This window comes from Mesocricetus auratus, unplaced genomic scaffold (assembly GCF_017639785.1).
Source record: "Mesocricetus auratus isolate SY011 unplaced genomic scaffold, BCM_Maur_2.0 Super-Scaffold_100024, whole genome shotgun sequence".
In the NCBI taxonomy this organism is placed as follows: domain Eukaryota; kingdom Metazoa; phylum Chordata; class Mammalia; order Rodentia; family Cricetidae; genus Mesocricetus; species Mesocricetus auratus.
Window position 1 is genome coordinate 26,555,301 of NW_024429205.1, and position 17,435 is coordinate 26,572,735.

The window sequence follows — 17,435 nt, forward strand, 5'->3', positions numbered from 1 at the left end:
GAGACACATCTTAGACTGGATCATAAATTTCCCAAGAAACTACTTGTTAACATGATGTGCTTCAAAGACTCTTTAATATTGGCCTGCTTCGGGCCTACCCCTGACAGTACCTCAAGGCACACATGCACTCCTTTATTCTTTTTGAGGCATGCTAATAGAAAAGTTAGGGAAGTAAGAATGATGGGAATATGTGGAAGTTTCCTGGAAAGTACTCATTCTTAGCATGTATAAACTGATAGGAAAAGACACTTATTGACATCAGACTGAGTTTCTGTGGGATGCTCTTGGTGCTAGGCTTAATCACTGTACTCATAATTATTCCAAGATGCATTTAACATCTGGTACTAAACAACAGGAACCAAGTTCCACTTTTATAGAAGGAAAAACATCACTGTTGCTTTGTCAAGGATTCCAAACAACTCAGCAAGACAAGGTCAACTACTTTCAGCATTTGGAGTTAGGATAATTGCTTCTGAAAGGAAGATCTGTGCTAGACAATTTAAATAAGCTGGGTAGATTTTAATCTTTGTTTTTTTCCCTTTTGTATTTAAATTAGAAACAGGCTTGTTTTACATGTCAATCTCAGTTTGTTCTCCCTACCCTCCTCCCCTGTGCCCCTCCTAGTTCTATCCATTTGCCTGGGAATTTCAAGATCCAATTTTTTTTTTCACTGAGTAGTACTCCATTGTGTAAATGTACCACATTTTCTCCATCCATTCTTCAGTTGAGAGGCATCTAGGTTGCTTCCAGGTTCTGGCTATTACAAATAATATTGCTTTGTACATGGCTGAACAGATGTCAACCTTGTTGTTGTATGAATGTGCATCTTTTGGGTATGTGCCTAAGAGTGGAATTGCTGGATCATGTGGTATACTGTTTCCCATTTTCCTGAGGAACCGCCATATTGATTTCCTTGAATTTAGAAAAGAAAATACCTGAGATGAAACAGATGAAACAAATAATCCTTTTTTATTAATTTTTATTTAAATACAAAATAATCTTATTTTACACACCAATCCCAGTTCCCTCTCCCACTCCCCCCTCCATCTTCCCATAATAACCTCCATCCACTCCTCAGAGAGTGTAAGACCTCACATGGTGAATCATCAATTTCTGTCGCATCATTTGGTGCAGGACCAAGGCCCTACCCCTGTATTTAGGCTGAGAGAGTATCCCTGCCCCCCAAAAAATAAATAACAAAAGAAAACAAAAAGAAACAATTCTGACAACAGTTCTGTTGTGTAAATTTCCTACCTGTCCAAGAGGCCAGACTTACAGTTTCCTGTGTCTGTTCAAATTATCTGAGGTATGACCTGGGATTGGGACCTAGTGGAGACTTCAGGATTGCAGTGCAGGCAGATGCACAAGCCTCTGGTATAGATAAATTATAAGTTAATTATTAACTTCTATTCAGGATTGGCTCTTTCTTGGGCAATATCCACAGTTGTCTGTGAGTTGCTTGTTTTGTTTCTAAGTAAAAAGATTTTCCTTCATTAAAATAAAAATTCATCCTATGAAATTAAACGTGGTGGCATGTCATAAGACCCAGGTTGGTACACATATTGCATTCTTTTATGTGAACTAAAACCTTCACTTATGCATTTTAACCAAGTAGTATAATATGTACTTAGATCACAGTATCAGAACTCTTTCAGGTTATTGGTTGGAATGTAAATTAGGGTAAGTTATATGGACAACATTATGGAGGTTTCTCAGCGGTGCTAGACCAGTATTTACTATATGATTTAGAAATTCCTCTTCTAGTTATAAATCCTAAGAATACAAGTGAGTATCTATTCACTGCAGATTTCTTGACAGTAAATACAGGTTCAACATAAGTATATACAAGAAGATGGACTAATAAGGAAAAGATGTCATATATATGCAGCAAAATATTTATTCTTAAATAAGAATACTTTTGATATGAGTAAACATGATTAACATAATGCTACATGAAACATTTCAGACATAGAAACATAAGTTGTTCTCTTAAAATATCAAAATACTACAAATGGAGACTACAATGATGGTTACTGGAGCATTGTAGTGGGAAAATGTTGGTCAAAGTCTAGAAAATACCAATTTGAAAGAAGGAATAATATCTAGAGGCTATTACACAACTTGGCCACTAGGTATATTAAAAATATGTTGTATAATATAAAACTTCCTCAAATGGAATGTCATAGTTGGCTTTCTATTGCTTTGATAAAACACTGAACAAAAACGCCCTGGGGAAGGAAAGGATTTATTTCATCATATACGCATAATTAAAGGAAGACAAGGTTCCATTAAAGAAGCTGAAGGTCAAAACCTCCATTCTGAAACTGAAGCAAAGACCGTAGAGGAACACTACTCACTGGGATCCTTTTCCTTGGCTTTCTCTGCCTGTTTAGGGTTGCCTCCCTAGGGGATGGCACTAACCACAGAGGACCAGGTTCTCCTGCATCAACTATTAATCAACAAAATGACCCCATAGACATGTCCAAAAACCAATTTTGTTGAAGTAATTCTTCAATTGATGTTTCCTCTTCATAGATGACCTAGTTTATATCAAACTGACAAAACTAACCAACACAGAGTAAATTTTAAATGTTTCTGCTATGTGAATGATATGTAAATAAGCTGAATTTCACTATTTGATAGTTTGCATTTGTGCATGTATGCACAGGATTAATCATATATTTAGGTTTTATTCATCAATTTCATAGTTAAAGAATAGTTCACTATGTCACAAACAATATTTGGAATGACAAGAACAATAATACTTATGCAATAGTTGTACAGACTTCATTACTCATCTCATTTTGTCACTATTATTATTTCTCTATTGTATTTATGCTACATGCTACTTGTAGAAAATACAATGAGAAGCAATAAATTACATGAAATTATGAAAATCAGACAAAGTTGTCTCAATATTATATTTTCTTTAATCCTTTATACACTGAATATCATTTAAAACATAATCAACATAAAAACTACTACTAGGATATTTGTGTGCTTTTTAAATCTTCAGATTGGATGGGTACTTGAAATTAACCATTCATCTCAGCTTTGACTAGCTTTATTTCATGTGGTCAATAGCAATTTATAACTAGGTACTTACAATGTGGAGAAGGCAGAAGAATAAGGCTTATAAATATTCAGCAAGGGTATTGAAATTGTTGAAGGTTGCTTTCACCTTGGACTCTGTGGTTTGATAGTTGTAAAACTGGAATAGTTAATTATCTCATTCTATGATAATGAGGCATATGTATGTGTAATGGTTACTCCTGACTGTCAAATCCACTGGATTTAGAAATCTAAGAGACAAGTCTCTAGAACCATCTGTCTAGAGTATTTCTGGAGAGCATTAACCAAGGAGGGAAAATTCATCCTCCATGAGGGTCAGATGATTCCATGGGAATTTCCTAGATCAATTACTAAGAATTCATGTGGTGAGTCGCCATTCATTTCTGTTTACTTCCTGGCTGCAGATTCATTGTGAACAGCCACATCACACTCCCACAGCCATAACTACAATTCCTTTGTACTGATGGATGAAATTACTTCTCAGACTGAACAAACAAAAGCCTTCTTCCTTTATGTTTTGGCCATAAAATGAGGAAAACCTCTTCTAGCCCACCTCTCCTTCTTCGAGTCCCCTGACCTGCAGCCACCAGACCCTTCCACCATATCCCAAGAGAGATTGAGAGGAAATAAAAAGTAAGTAGCATCACGGGCCTCCAATCCTGTCTTGCCCCTACAACATTCTGGAAAGAGGAGACGATAGAGCCTTGAATCCATACCCACCAGGAGAGGGAGAGACCCCACTTATTCACACTGGACAGAGAGATAGAAAGATGATAGTACAAATACATTCAACAACAGAAATACTTGTGTGACACCACTAGAGTCTAGGGGCTCTATACCAACAAGACCCGAACATCTCAACACAAATGAAACAGACGAGAATAACCTTAAAAACAGCTTCATGAAAATGATAGAGGCCCTCAAAGAGGATATCAGAAAAATCCCTTAAAGAAGTGGAAGAAAAAAATAAACCACAAATGGAAGAAATCAACAAATGTCTTAAAGAAAGCAAGGAAAGCCAATAAAAAAATCAAATAGATGAAAGAAACAAATCAAACACTTCAAGACCCGAAAACTGAAATATAGACAATAAAAAAACACAAACTGAGGGAATGCTGGAAATAGAAAAGCTGGGTAAACTTTCAGGAACTACAGATGCAGGCATAACCAACAGAATACAAGAAACGGAAGACATAATATTAGGCAATGAAGATAAACTAGAGGAAATAGATACTTTGACCAAAGAAAATATCAACCCCAACAAATCCCTAACACAAATTATCCAGAAAATATGGGACACCATGACAAGACCAAACCTAGGAATAATAGGTACAGAAGAAGTGGAAGATACCCAGTTAAAAGGTGCAGAAAACATAGTCAACAAAATCATAGTAGAAAACTTTCCTAACCTAAAGAAAAACATGCCAATGAAAGCACAAGAAGCCTACAGAACCCCAAGTAGAGTTGACCACAATAATAATTGTTGGCACATAATAATTAAAACAACAAACATACAGAAAAAGAAAAAAATATTAAAAGCAGCAAAGGAAAAATCCAAGTAAGATATAAAGGCAAAACTATCAGAATCATTCCTCACTTATCAGTGAGAACTCTGAAAGCCAGAAGATCCTAGATAGATATTCTACAAACACTAAGAGACCATGGAGGCCAGCCCAGGATATGATAGTCAGCAAAGCTTTTAATCACTATAGACTAGGAAAACAAGATTTTAAACAACAAACCAGATTTAAACAACATATGTCCACTTATCCAGGAAGTTAACAAAATTCACAAAAACATAGGCAATAGATAATCCCACTTTACCAGATGTCAAAAGAAAAAGCTGGTAAATACACAAACAATGCCACCACTGCCAAAAAATATAAAACAAACAAGAATTAATTCTCAATGGACTTTAATTTCCCTCAAAATTAATGGCCTTCCAAGAAACAAGCGGGCGTAGCAATCCTAATATCTAACAAATTAGACTTCAAATTAAAATCAATCAAAAGAGATGAAAAAGGGCACTTCATATTCATCAAAGGAAAAATACATCAAGACGAAGTCTCGATTTTAAACATCTACGCCCCAAATACAAAGGCACCTACATTCGTGAAAGAAACATTACTAAAGCTCAAAATGCACATAAAATCTCACACACTAATAGTAGGAGACTTCAACACTCCGCTCTCACCGCTAGACAGGACCTCCAGACAGAAACTTAACAAAGAAACAAAAGAATTAATAGAAGTTATGACCCAACTGGGTTTAACAGACACCTATAGAACATTCCATCCAAATACAAAGGGATATACCTTCTTCTCGGCACCACATGGAACCTTCTCTAAAATTGACCACATAATAGGAAACATAGCAAATCTCCACAGATACAAAAAAATTGGAATAACTCCCTGCATCTTATCAGACCGCCATGCATTAACATTAGAATTCAACAATAACACAAATCGCAGAAACCCTACAAACTCATGGAGATTGAACAATGCACAATTGCACCATCCCTGGGTAAAGGAACAAATAAAAAAAGAAATTAAAGACTTCCTCGATTTCAATGAGAATGAAGACACAACATACACAAACTTATGGGACACTTTGAAAGCAGTGCTGAGAGGAAAGTTTATAGCACTAAGTGCCCACATGAAAAAACTGGAGAACAGTCATACTAGAGAATTAATAGCACAGCTGAATGTTCTAGAACAAAAGAAGCAAACTCCCCAGGAGGAGCAGACGCCAGGAAATAATCAAATTGAGGGCTGAAATCAATCAAGTAGAAACCAGGAAAACACTGAGAAGAATCAATGAAACAAAGAGTTGGTTCTTTGAGAAAATCAACAAAATAGACAAACCTCTGTCCAAACTAACCAAAAGACAGAGAGAGAACATGCTAATTAACAAAATCAGGGATGAAAAAGGGGACATAACAACGGACTCTGAGGAAATCAAGAGAATCATCAGGGCATACTTTGAAAATCTGTACTCCACAAAATTTGAAAATTTAAAGGAAATGGACAATTTCCTGGATAGATATCACTTGCCAAAACTAAATCAAGAACAGATAAATAATCTAAACAGACCTATAACCCCTAATGAAATAGAAGCAGTCATCAAAAGTCTCCCAAACAAAAAAAGCCCAGGCCCAGATGGCTTCAGTGCAGAATTCTACCAGAAATTCAAAGAAGAGCTCATTCCAATACTCGTCAAAGTATTCCACACAATAGAAGCAGGAGGCTCACTGCCAAACTCTTTCTACGAGGCTACAATTACCTTGATACCCAAGCCACACAAAGACACAACTATGAAAGAGAACTATAGACCAATTTCCCTCATGAACATTGATGCAAAAATACTCAATAAAATACTTGCAAACTGGATTCAAGAACACATCAGAAAAATCATCCACCATGATCAAGTAGGCTTCATTCCAGGAATGCAGGGATGGTTCAACATTAGAAAATCTATCAATGTAATCCACCATATTAACAATCTGCGAAAGAAAAACCACATGATCATCTCACTAGATGCTGAAAAAGCCTTTGACAAAATCCAGCACCCCTTCATGATAAAGGTCCTAGAGAGATCAGGGATAACAGGAACGTACCTGAATATAATAAAAGCAATATACAGTAAACCAACAGCTAACATCAAACTAAATGGAGAGAAACTCAAAGCAATTCCTCTAAAATCAGGAACAAGACATGGCTGTCCACTCTCTCCATATCTCTTCAATATTGTACTTGAAGTTCTAGCTACAGCAATAAGACAACAAAAGGAGATAAAGGGGATACAAATAGGTAAAGAAGAAGTCAAACTTTCATTATTTGCAGATGATATGATAGTTTACATAAGTGATCCAAAAAACTCCGCAAGGTCACTCCTAGAGCTGATAAACACCTTCAGCAATGTGGCAGGATACAAGGTAAACTCAAAAAAATCAGTGGCCCTAGTATATACAGATGATGAAGTGACTGAGAAAGAAATCAGAGAAACATCACCTTTTACAATTGCCAAAAACAGCATCAAATATCTGGGGATAATGTTAACCAAGGAAGTGAAAGACCTGTATATCAAGAACTTTGTGTCTTTGAAGAAAGAAATCAAAGAAGATACCAGAAAATGGAAAGATCTCCCATGCTCTTGGATTGGTAGGATCAACATAATAAAAATGGCAATCTTGCCAAAAGCAGACTATAGATTCAATGCAATCCCTATCAAAATTCCATCACAATTCTTCAAGGACCTGGAAAGAACATTAATCAACTTTATATGGAAAAACAAAATGCCCAGGATAGCCAAAACATCCCTATACAATAAAGGAACTTCAGGAGGCATCACCATACCTGACTTCAAGCTCTAGTATAGAGCTATAGTCCTGAAAACAGCTTGGTATTGGCACAAAAATAGGCAGGTAGACCAATGGAACCGAATCGAAAGCCCTAATTTTAACCCACACACCTATGAACACCTGATTTTTGACAAAGAAGCTAAAACTGTACAGTGGAAAAAAGAAAGCATCTTCAACAAATGGTGCTGGCATAACTGGGTACTGGTATGCAGAAGACTACAGATAGATCCATGCTTATCGCCTTGTACAAAACTTAAGTCCAAATGGATCAAAGATCTCAACATACATCCAGCCACACTGAAACTTTTAGAAGAGAAAGTGGGAGATACTCTTCAACGAGTTGGTACAGGAGACCACTTCCTAAACTTAACACCAGTGGCACAGGCACTGAGATCGACAATTAACAAATGGGACCTTCTGAAACTAAAAAGCCTCTGTAAGGCAAAGGACACAGTCAAAAAGACAAAAAGGCAGGCCACAGAATGGGAAAAGATATTCACTAACCCTACATCTGACAGAGGGCTAATCTCCAAAATTTACAAAGAAGTCAAGAAACAAGTCTCCAAAACACCAAAGGATCCACTTGAAAGGTGGGGTACAGAGCTAAATAGAGAATTCTCAGTAGAGGAGGCTAAAATGGCCAAGAGACACTTAAGAAAGTGCTCAACATCCTTAGCCATCAGGGAAATGCAAATCAAAACAACTCTGAGATACCATCTTACTCCTGTCAGAATGGCTAGAATCAAAAACACCGAAGACAATTTATGCTGGAGAGGATGTGGAGAGAGAGGAACACTCCTCCACTGCTGGTGGGAATGCCGACTCATACAGCCTCTTTGGAAATCAGTATGGAGATTCCTCAGGAAAATGGGAATTAATCTACCACTAGACCCAGCAATTCCACTCTTAGGCATTTATCCAAATGAGGCAGGTTCATACAACAAGGGCATCTGCTCCACTATGTTCATAGCAGCATTGTTTGTAATAGCCAGAACCTGGAAGCAACCTAGATGCCCCTCAACTGAAGAGTGGATAGAGAAAATGTGGTACATTTACACAATGGAGTATTACTCAGCAGAAAAAAACAATGGAATCTTGAAATTCGCAGGGAAATGGATAGCACTGGAAGAAACCATCCTGAGTGAGGTAACCCAGTCGCAAAAAGACAAACATGGTATGTACTCACTCATATATGGATTCTAGATATGGATCAGGATAGTGCCAGTCTGCACTTCCACAGATAGAGAGTCTGGGAAACAGGAAAGAACCTAAAAGATATGCATATATGCATAGTACCCAAGAGAAGAGGATGGAGACAAGATCCTCTGATGGGGAACACGGCGAGGGGTGGGGGGAGTGGGACCTGGGAAGAATAGAGGGGGTAAAGAGGAAGGGAGTTGGTCATGGGGGAACAGGAAGTTGAGGGGGTGGGGGTAGAATAGGGGGAAGAGGGAATCATAGGATCGAAGACAGATCAGGCACCAGAGTGACCTCAAGTGATCTAAAGGTATAACATCAATTGGCAAGCTAAGCAATAGTGGAGGGACCACCTCGAATGCCTATTCCTGATAATGAACTTGATGTCTATAACCATCCGGGAGCCTTCATCCTGTGACTGATGGAAGCAGAGGCAAACACACAACTAAGCACTGAACTGAACCCAAGCAACCCAGTGACAGAGAGAGAGAGTGATGAGCAAATTGGCAAAGAATGGGCTGGCAAAACCAGCAGAGACAGCTGATCTGAACAGGGGAGTGCTCTTGGACCCCAGACCGACAGTGGGGAGGCCAGCATGGGACTGATCTGGACCCCCCCAAATGTGAGTGTCAGTGAGAAGGCCTGGGCAACCTATGGGGCCCTGAGCTGTGGATCAGTGTCTATCCCTGGTATACAAACTGTCTTCATGTGCCTATAGCACAAAGAGAGATGCTCTCTCAGCCTGGACTCTTAGGGGAGTGCCTTGACCCTACCAAGAGTAAAATGACAGACTCTAGATATCCCCTATGTGGAAGGATTTGGCAATAGGGTGGGAGGGGGGGAAGGGGAGTGCGGGAGGAGGGGAGGGAGAGGGAACTGGGAAAAATAAAAAAAAAAAGAAAGAAAAAAATTAATGGCCTTAATTTGCCTACAAAAAGACACAGGCTAACAAAATTGATACAAAGACAGAATCCATCCTTCTGCTGCATGCAAGAAACACAACTCAATTTCAAAGACACATGTTACCTCAGGGTAAAGGATTGGCGTAAGATATTTTAATCAAATGGACAGAAGAAATAAGCTGGTGTAGCAATCCTACTATCTAACAAATTAGACTTCGAACTAAAATCAATCAAAAGAGATGAAGATGGTTATTTCATATTCATCACAGGAAAAATCCATCAAGATGAAGTCTCAATTCTAGACATCTATGCCCCAAATACAAAGGCATACACATTGGTAAAAGAAGCATTACTAAAACTCAAAAAAGACATAAGACATCACACAGTTATATTGGGAGATTTCAACACCCCACTTTCACCCATAAGCAGCACCACCAAACAGAAATATAACAAACAAAGGAACTATCAGAAGTTATGACCCATTTGGGATTAACAGACGTCTGTAGAACATTCCATCCAAACAGAAAAGAATATACTGTCTTTTCAGCACCACAAGAACTTTCTCTTAAATCACATGAACAAACTGAAGAATAGTTACACTACAGAACTAGAAGCACAGCGGAAAGCTCTAGAACAAAAAGAAGCAAACTCACCTGGAGGAATAGACACCAGGAAATAATCAAACGGAGAGCTGAAATCAATAAAGTCTAAACAAAGAAAACAATAAAAGGAATCAATGTAACAAAGAGTTGGTTCATCGAGAAAATCAACAAGGTAGACAAACCTTTATCCGAAATAACCAAAAGTCAGTGAGAGAAAACATGCAAATTAACAAAATCAGGAATGAAAAGGGGGACATATCAACAGACACTGAGGAAATCCAGAGAATCTTCAGGTCATAATTGGAAAAAATTTACTCCACAAAATTCAAAAATTTAAAGTAAATGGACAATTTTCTGCATAGATATCACTTACTAACATTAAATCAAGAACAGATAAACAATTTGAACAGACATATAGCACCTAATGAAATACAGGCAGTCATCAAAATCTCCCAACCGAAAAAGCTCAGGCCCAGATGGCTTCAGTGCAGTATTCTACCAGAAATTCAAAGAAGAGCTAAAACCAACACTTCTTGAATTTTTTCACACAATAGAAGCAGAGGTTTTTTGCGAAATTTTTTTTTACAAGATTACAATTACCTTGGTTCCCAACCCACAGAAAGACAGAACTAAGAAAGAGAACTACAGACAAATATTGCTCATGAACATTGTTGCAAAACATATCTGTTAAAATACTGGCAAATCAAATCCAAGAACACATCAAAACAATCATCAACCATGATCAAGTAGGCTTCATCCCATGGATGCAGGATGGTTCAACATATGAAACACCATTAAGGTAATCCACCACATAAACAAACTGAAAAAGAAAAACCACATGATCATTCAGCCACACTGAACCTCTTAGAAGAGAAAAGGGGAAGCTTAAATGAACACAACACCAGTAGAACAGACACTGAGATTGACAATTAATTAATGGAACCTCCTGAAACTGAGAACTTCTATAAGGCAAAGGACATAGTCAACAAGACAAAAAGGCAGTCCACAGAATGGGAAAAGATGTACACTAATCCCATGTCTGACAGAGAGCTGATATCCAAAATTTGCAAAGAAATCAAGAAGCAAGTCTCCAAAACACCAAAAGATCTAATTAAATAGTGGGGAACAGAACTAAATAGAGAGTTATCAATAGAGGAGTCTAAAATGATTGAGAGACACTTAAAAAAGTACTCACAATCCTTAGCCATTAGGGAAATGCAAATCAAAACAACTCTGAGGTACCATCTTACTCATGTCAGAATGGGTAAAATAAAAACCACCAATGACAGTTAATGCTGAAGAGGATGTGGAGAAAAGGGAACACTCCTCCACTGCTGCTGGGGTGCTGAGTCACACAGCCACTTTAAAAATCAGTATGGAGATTCCTCAGGAAAATGGGAATCAGGCTACCACAAGATGCAGCAATTCCACTCTTAGGTATATTCCCAAAAGATGCACGTTCATACAACAAGGACATCTGTTCAACTATCCTCATAGCAGCATTATTTGTAATAGCCGGAACCTGGAAGCAACCTACATGCCCCTCAACTAAAGAGTGGACTGAGAAAATGTGGTACATTTACACAATGGAGTACTACTCAGTGGAAAAAAATAAAATTTGCAGGCAAATTTATGACACTAGAAGAGACCATCTTGAGTAATGTAATTCAGTAACAAAAAGACAAACATGGTGTGTACTCACTCATATGCAGATTTTAGACATGGAGCAGGGAATTGACAGCCTAGAATCCCAACCCAGAGAGTATGAGAAACAGGTAGAACCCTAAGAGAGTTGTGCATGGTACCCTGGAGAAGGAGAATGGGACAAGATCTCTTGAGAGGATTGGGAGGATGGGGCAAGGGGAAACAGGGTAGGGATAAAGAGAGAGGGAGAAGAGGAGGGGAGAGGAGGACATACAGAAGCAGGAAGGTTGGGTTGGGTGGGAAATAGAGAGCAGGATGAGAGACACCATAATAGTGGGAGTCATTAAATGTTTGAGGAGAGATCTGGCAGTAGTGAGATTTCCAGAGATCTACAAGGATGCCACCAACTGGCAATCTAAGCAGTAGTGGAAAGGCTGATTCAAATGCCCTTCTTCATGCTAGAGCCTTTGTTCAGTGGCCGATGGAAGCAGAGGCAGACACTTACAACTAAGCACTGAACTGAACTCCTAGAAACCAGTTGCAGAGTGGGAGAAGTGTTGAGCAAAGGGGTCAGGATCAGGCTGATGAAACCTACAGAAACATACAAACTCAACAAGGAGAGCTCAAGGAACCCAGAATGATGTCTGAAAGCCCAGCATGGAACTTATGCTGATCACATAAACTTGAGTATCAGTGAGGAGGTATGGCAATCTGGTAATAGATCAGTATTCATCCCTGGCATATGAATGGATTTTGGGAGCCCATGTAACATGGAGGGATGGTCTCTCATCCTGGACACATGCAGGAGAGACTAGGTCTTGTTCAGGATGATATGACAGACTTTGGAAATCCCCCCATGAAGGGAGGGTCTCACCCTCCTTGTGGAGCAGAGTTGGGATTGCATGCAGAGTTGGGGAATTGGTGGGTGGCTGGAGAGGAGGGGAGGAAGGGGTAGCTGGGATTGACATGGGAAGCAAGCTCCAAGTGTCCACAAGAAGAAACTGGAGAATATTCACACTAGAGAACTAACAGCACAACTGAACGCTCTATGAAAAAAAAATGAAGGAACTCACCCTGGAGGAGTAGACACTGGAAAAAATATGCAAATTGAGAGCTGAAATAAATGAAGTAGAAAGAAAGACAACAATAATACAAACAGTCAATATAACAAGCAGTTGGTTCTTCACAAAAACTACAAGATAGACAAGTTGTTATCTAAACTAACCAAAGACACAGAGAGAACATGCAATTTAACAAAATCAGATATGAAAAGGGGGACATAACAATGAATATTGGGGAAATCCAGAGACTCTTCAGGTTGTCCATTGAAAACCTGTACTCCACAAGATTGAAAATTTAAAGGAAATGGATGATTTTCAGGCTAGCTATCACTTACTAAAATTAAATCAAGAAGAGATAAGCAACTTAAATTGACCTTTAATCATTAACAAAATAGAAGCAGTCATCAAAAGTCTTCCAACTAAAAAAAAAATTCCAGGGTCAGGTGATTTCAGTTCAGAATTCTACCAGAAATTCACACAAGAGCTAATACCAATACTCTTCAAAATGGTTCCACACAATAGAAACAGAAGGAAAATTGCCAAACTCTTTTTACAAGGTTACAATTACCTTGATATCCAAACAACACAAAGACACAACTAAGAAAGAGAACTAAAGATCAATCCCCCTCATGAACATTGATACAAAAATATTCAATAAACTCCTGGCACTTTGAATCCAAGAACATATCAGAAAAAGTATACATCATGATCGAGTAGATGCCCCTCAACCAAAGAATGGATACAGATAATGTGACACATTCACACAATGGAGTACTACTCAGCTGGAAAATACAATGGAATATTGGAATTTGAAGGCAAGTGGATGGTACTAGTAGATACCATTGTGAGGCAACTCAATTACAGAATGACAAACATGGTATATACTCACTCATATATGTATTCTAGACATAGTGAAAAGAATTACAAGCCTACAATCCACTTCTCCAGGGAAGGTAGGAAACAAAGAGGACCATAAAGGAGACATACAGAGTCTCCCAATGAAGCAGAAAGGGACAAGAGCACCTGAACAAATGGGGAGTTTGGACGGAGGGGGAATGGAGGTAGGAGAATGAAGATGGGAGGAGAGGAGGAGGAGGAAAACTTTAGGGATCAGGAAGATTGGGTGGGGAAAGGATTAGAGGAGAGCAAGAAAAGAGACACATCAATAGAGGGAGCCACTATAGGTTGAAAGAAATTTGGCACTAGGGAATTGTACAGAGATTAAAAAAGGACCCTAAGCAATAGTGGAGAGGCTACCTTAAATGCCTGTCCCTATAATGACAGCGATGACTACCTTAAATGCCATCCTAGAGCCTTCATCCAGTAGCTGATGGTGGCAGAAGCAAAGATCCATAGCCAAGAACTTAGTCAAACAGCTGGAATCCAGATTCAGAAAAGGAGGAGTGATGAACAAAGTCAAGACCATGCTGGGAAAACCCACAGAAACAACTGACCTGAGAAAGTGGGAACTCATGGACCCCAGTCTGACAGCTGGGGAACCAGCATAGGACCAAACCAGGCCCCCTGAACGTGGGTGTCAGCTAGGAGCACTGGGCAGTCTATGGGGCTTCTGGCAATGGAACCAGGATATATCCCTTGTGCACCAAGGGACTTTGGGAGCCCATTTCCTATGGAGGGATACTCTCTTAGCCTAGATACACAGTGGAGGGCCTAGGGCCCTTCTCCAAATGACTTGACAGATTTTAATGATCCTGCATGGAAGGCCTAATTCTCCCTGAGGAGTGGATGGGGTTGAAATTGGGGATTATTTTTTCATGGTATGGGAGGATGGGAGTTAGAGGGACCTGGGATTGATAAGTAAAATAAGATTGTTTCTTATTTAAATAAAATTTATATTAAAAATGATAAAATCTACTATAATGGCAAGTTCATAAAAAGACCAAGTTTTTCTGTGCAAAGCAGGCTGTATAGATTGAGACCATAGATGTCTTTTTATTTCAGCTTAAACCCATGTTTCTCATATTTCTTCTTTATTTCTAGATATGCTGTCTCATTTGGGGTTGACATATTCTTTCTTCAAATGTGTTCGTCTTTTCAATTAAACTGGGCCTAACTTTTAGAATTTGATTCTTCTTAGTAATTTTTATTTCTTCCTAATATTTCACTACTATTTAATATAGGAGAAAAATCATTTCCTTGTTTTTCTTTCCTTTTTCCTTCTTTCTTAACTCTCATTTTAGGAAATATACAATTAGAGTATTCAATTATATTTAATTAGACCATATTCATGTACATGGCTGTTAAATATACATGTAAATTACTGTAAACATGTACCTCTAGGAGAACAGATTATCAAATTAAGGAATATACTAATTATAACTCTTATACTTAAAATATAAATTATGCTTTAAAGTTTTGAAATTCTGAAATAATAAAATATTCTGTCATTTATATTTTATAGTACTAATAAGATATTTTATATCCTTTAAATATTCAAATATATTTAATCATTAACTACATATAGTAAAAAATATGTTTTGAGGATACAAGGATATATTAAATATCATTTTATATAAATAGACATCTATGATTTTTACAAGTATTTTAGAAGTTTTGACATTATCATGCTACATTTATATAATTTTTAAAGTAAATTTTTGAAATTATAACAGGAAACACAATACCATTATCATTTATACAGTTGACTAGAACATAGTTTTTGCACAGTGCTGCTAAATATTTGTGTTTATAGAAAGGGAATAAATGTTCCTTAAATGATAGACAGAAATAAGCAGCCTACTCCTTTAACAGGGAAACATTCATAGTTATAATAAATATGTAAAATTTTCAATGTGAAAAACGTTTTTCATTAAATCTCATTTCCCAATTTCTTGTCAGTTATTTACCTGGTAAACTATTTCATTGTGACCTATTTTCCACACTCTATTTTGGCACACTATTTGAAGGTTTTGTAATGATAAGATCATTGCTTTGGGAATGTAGCTGAAAATAGGGAAATATTATTTCATTATGTTCAGAATGATAGATCTTCCTGACTCTAAGATACAGGAACATAAACGTTTTTATATTTATGTATGTATAAATGTGAATCACTGACACATTTTATAATCACTCTTTCTCTTTGAAACTCATCGAAGATGGTTTAAAACCCTTGTCAAAATGTTCCATGTTCTTTAAAAAAAAGCTTTCTTGCAGATGTAACATGCATATGAGGATACTTGTGTCCCAGGAAGAATGTAATGTTGTGAGTTTTTCTTCATTATCAGACCATGGGTATTTCACTAAATTTCCATGAACTTTCAATATTATCTTGTATACAAGTAACTCTTAACCTTCCCTTTTTGTGTACTTGTTGAAGTATATTTATGTGTCTTTACATGTTTTTATGTGACACTATTTCTAGTGAAGCATGGACAATTATCTATTCAGATAATGAATCAGTGAGATATGGGATTAAGTGTATTATCAAAGTCCAATACGGTGACCATAAGGGTTTACAGGATTTACTTATAGGAATACACAGGAGGAACTCCACGCCAGCCTGGGTGATGCAACTGAAAACTCACTTCATCACTTGCAGTTCTGGTGAGCCACTTCCAGGGCACTGAGCTTGTCCCACAGCGTCCCTCAGCAGCTCACCCTGAATATCATATTGGGAGGGAGGATCAGTTTGGGGGAATTCCTGAAGCCACCGAGTCACTTACTTTCTGAGTTTGATGACAGGCTTCCCTGCAAGGTAGAATGTTTCACCTTTTTTTGCGAAAACCTGATCCACAGAGATTTGTCCTGCAAGATGGAAAGCACCAACTTGGCAGAAATTGCTCCAACACGCCCCCACACACACATGTATATGTGTGTATGTATATATATTGCATGTATGTATGTATATTGCATACAAATATTAGAGCTGCTAGGTGATGGGGAAGTCCTATGTATATTTCAATAAAGCACTGTTGGCCAATAGGGAACCAAGATAGGTGGGACTAGGAGTCCAGGAGGAATCTGGGAAGGAGAAACATAGGAAGGAGTCAAGATGTAACTGCCATGGGGTAGGAAGCCCGGAAATCTCTCCGGTAAGAGAAATACTTAGATTAACAATTATGGGGTAAATACTTAAGTCAGAGCTGGCCAATAAGAAACAAGCAAAGCCAACAACTTCATAACTAATATAGCCTCCTGTGTGTTTATTTGGGCCTAATGCAGCTCTGGAACCGGGATGGTGGGAAGGCTTCTCTTTACATAATGGTGATCAGGAGTGGGATGATGAATTTCCACGTAGAACGACAAAAGCTTTAAAGGAATTTTAGAAACAAAAGAACAGAGAAAAGCATGGGTTCTTGGTAGCAGCATTTTTCTCAGGTGGGCTCTGTTTCTGTTTTGCTAGTGACAAGCAGAGTCGTGCAATTCGCTTAAGGGAGTCTTCCTGACTCAGCATAAAAAAAAAAAAAACAGCAAGGTTAACTAACGATTGAAAGGTGTGTACATACAGCTGGAAGTGGCAGTGACCACAGCTTTTGCTGGATGTCAGACTGAGACATTGAGCTGGAATCATGCTTATGCCCGCCATCTTGGGAAAACCGCAGTTTAAACAGCCACGGTTTAACAGATAAGACAC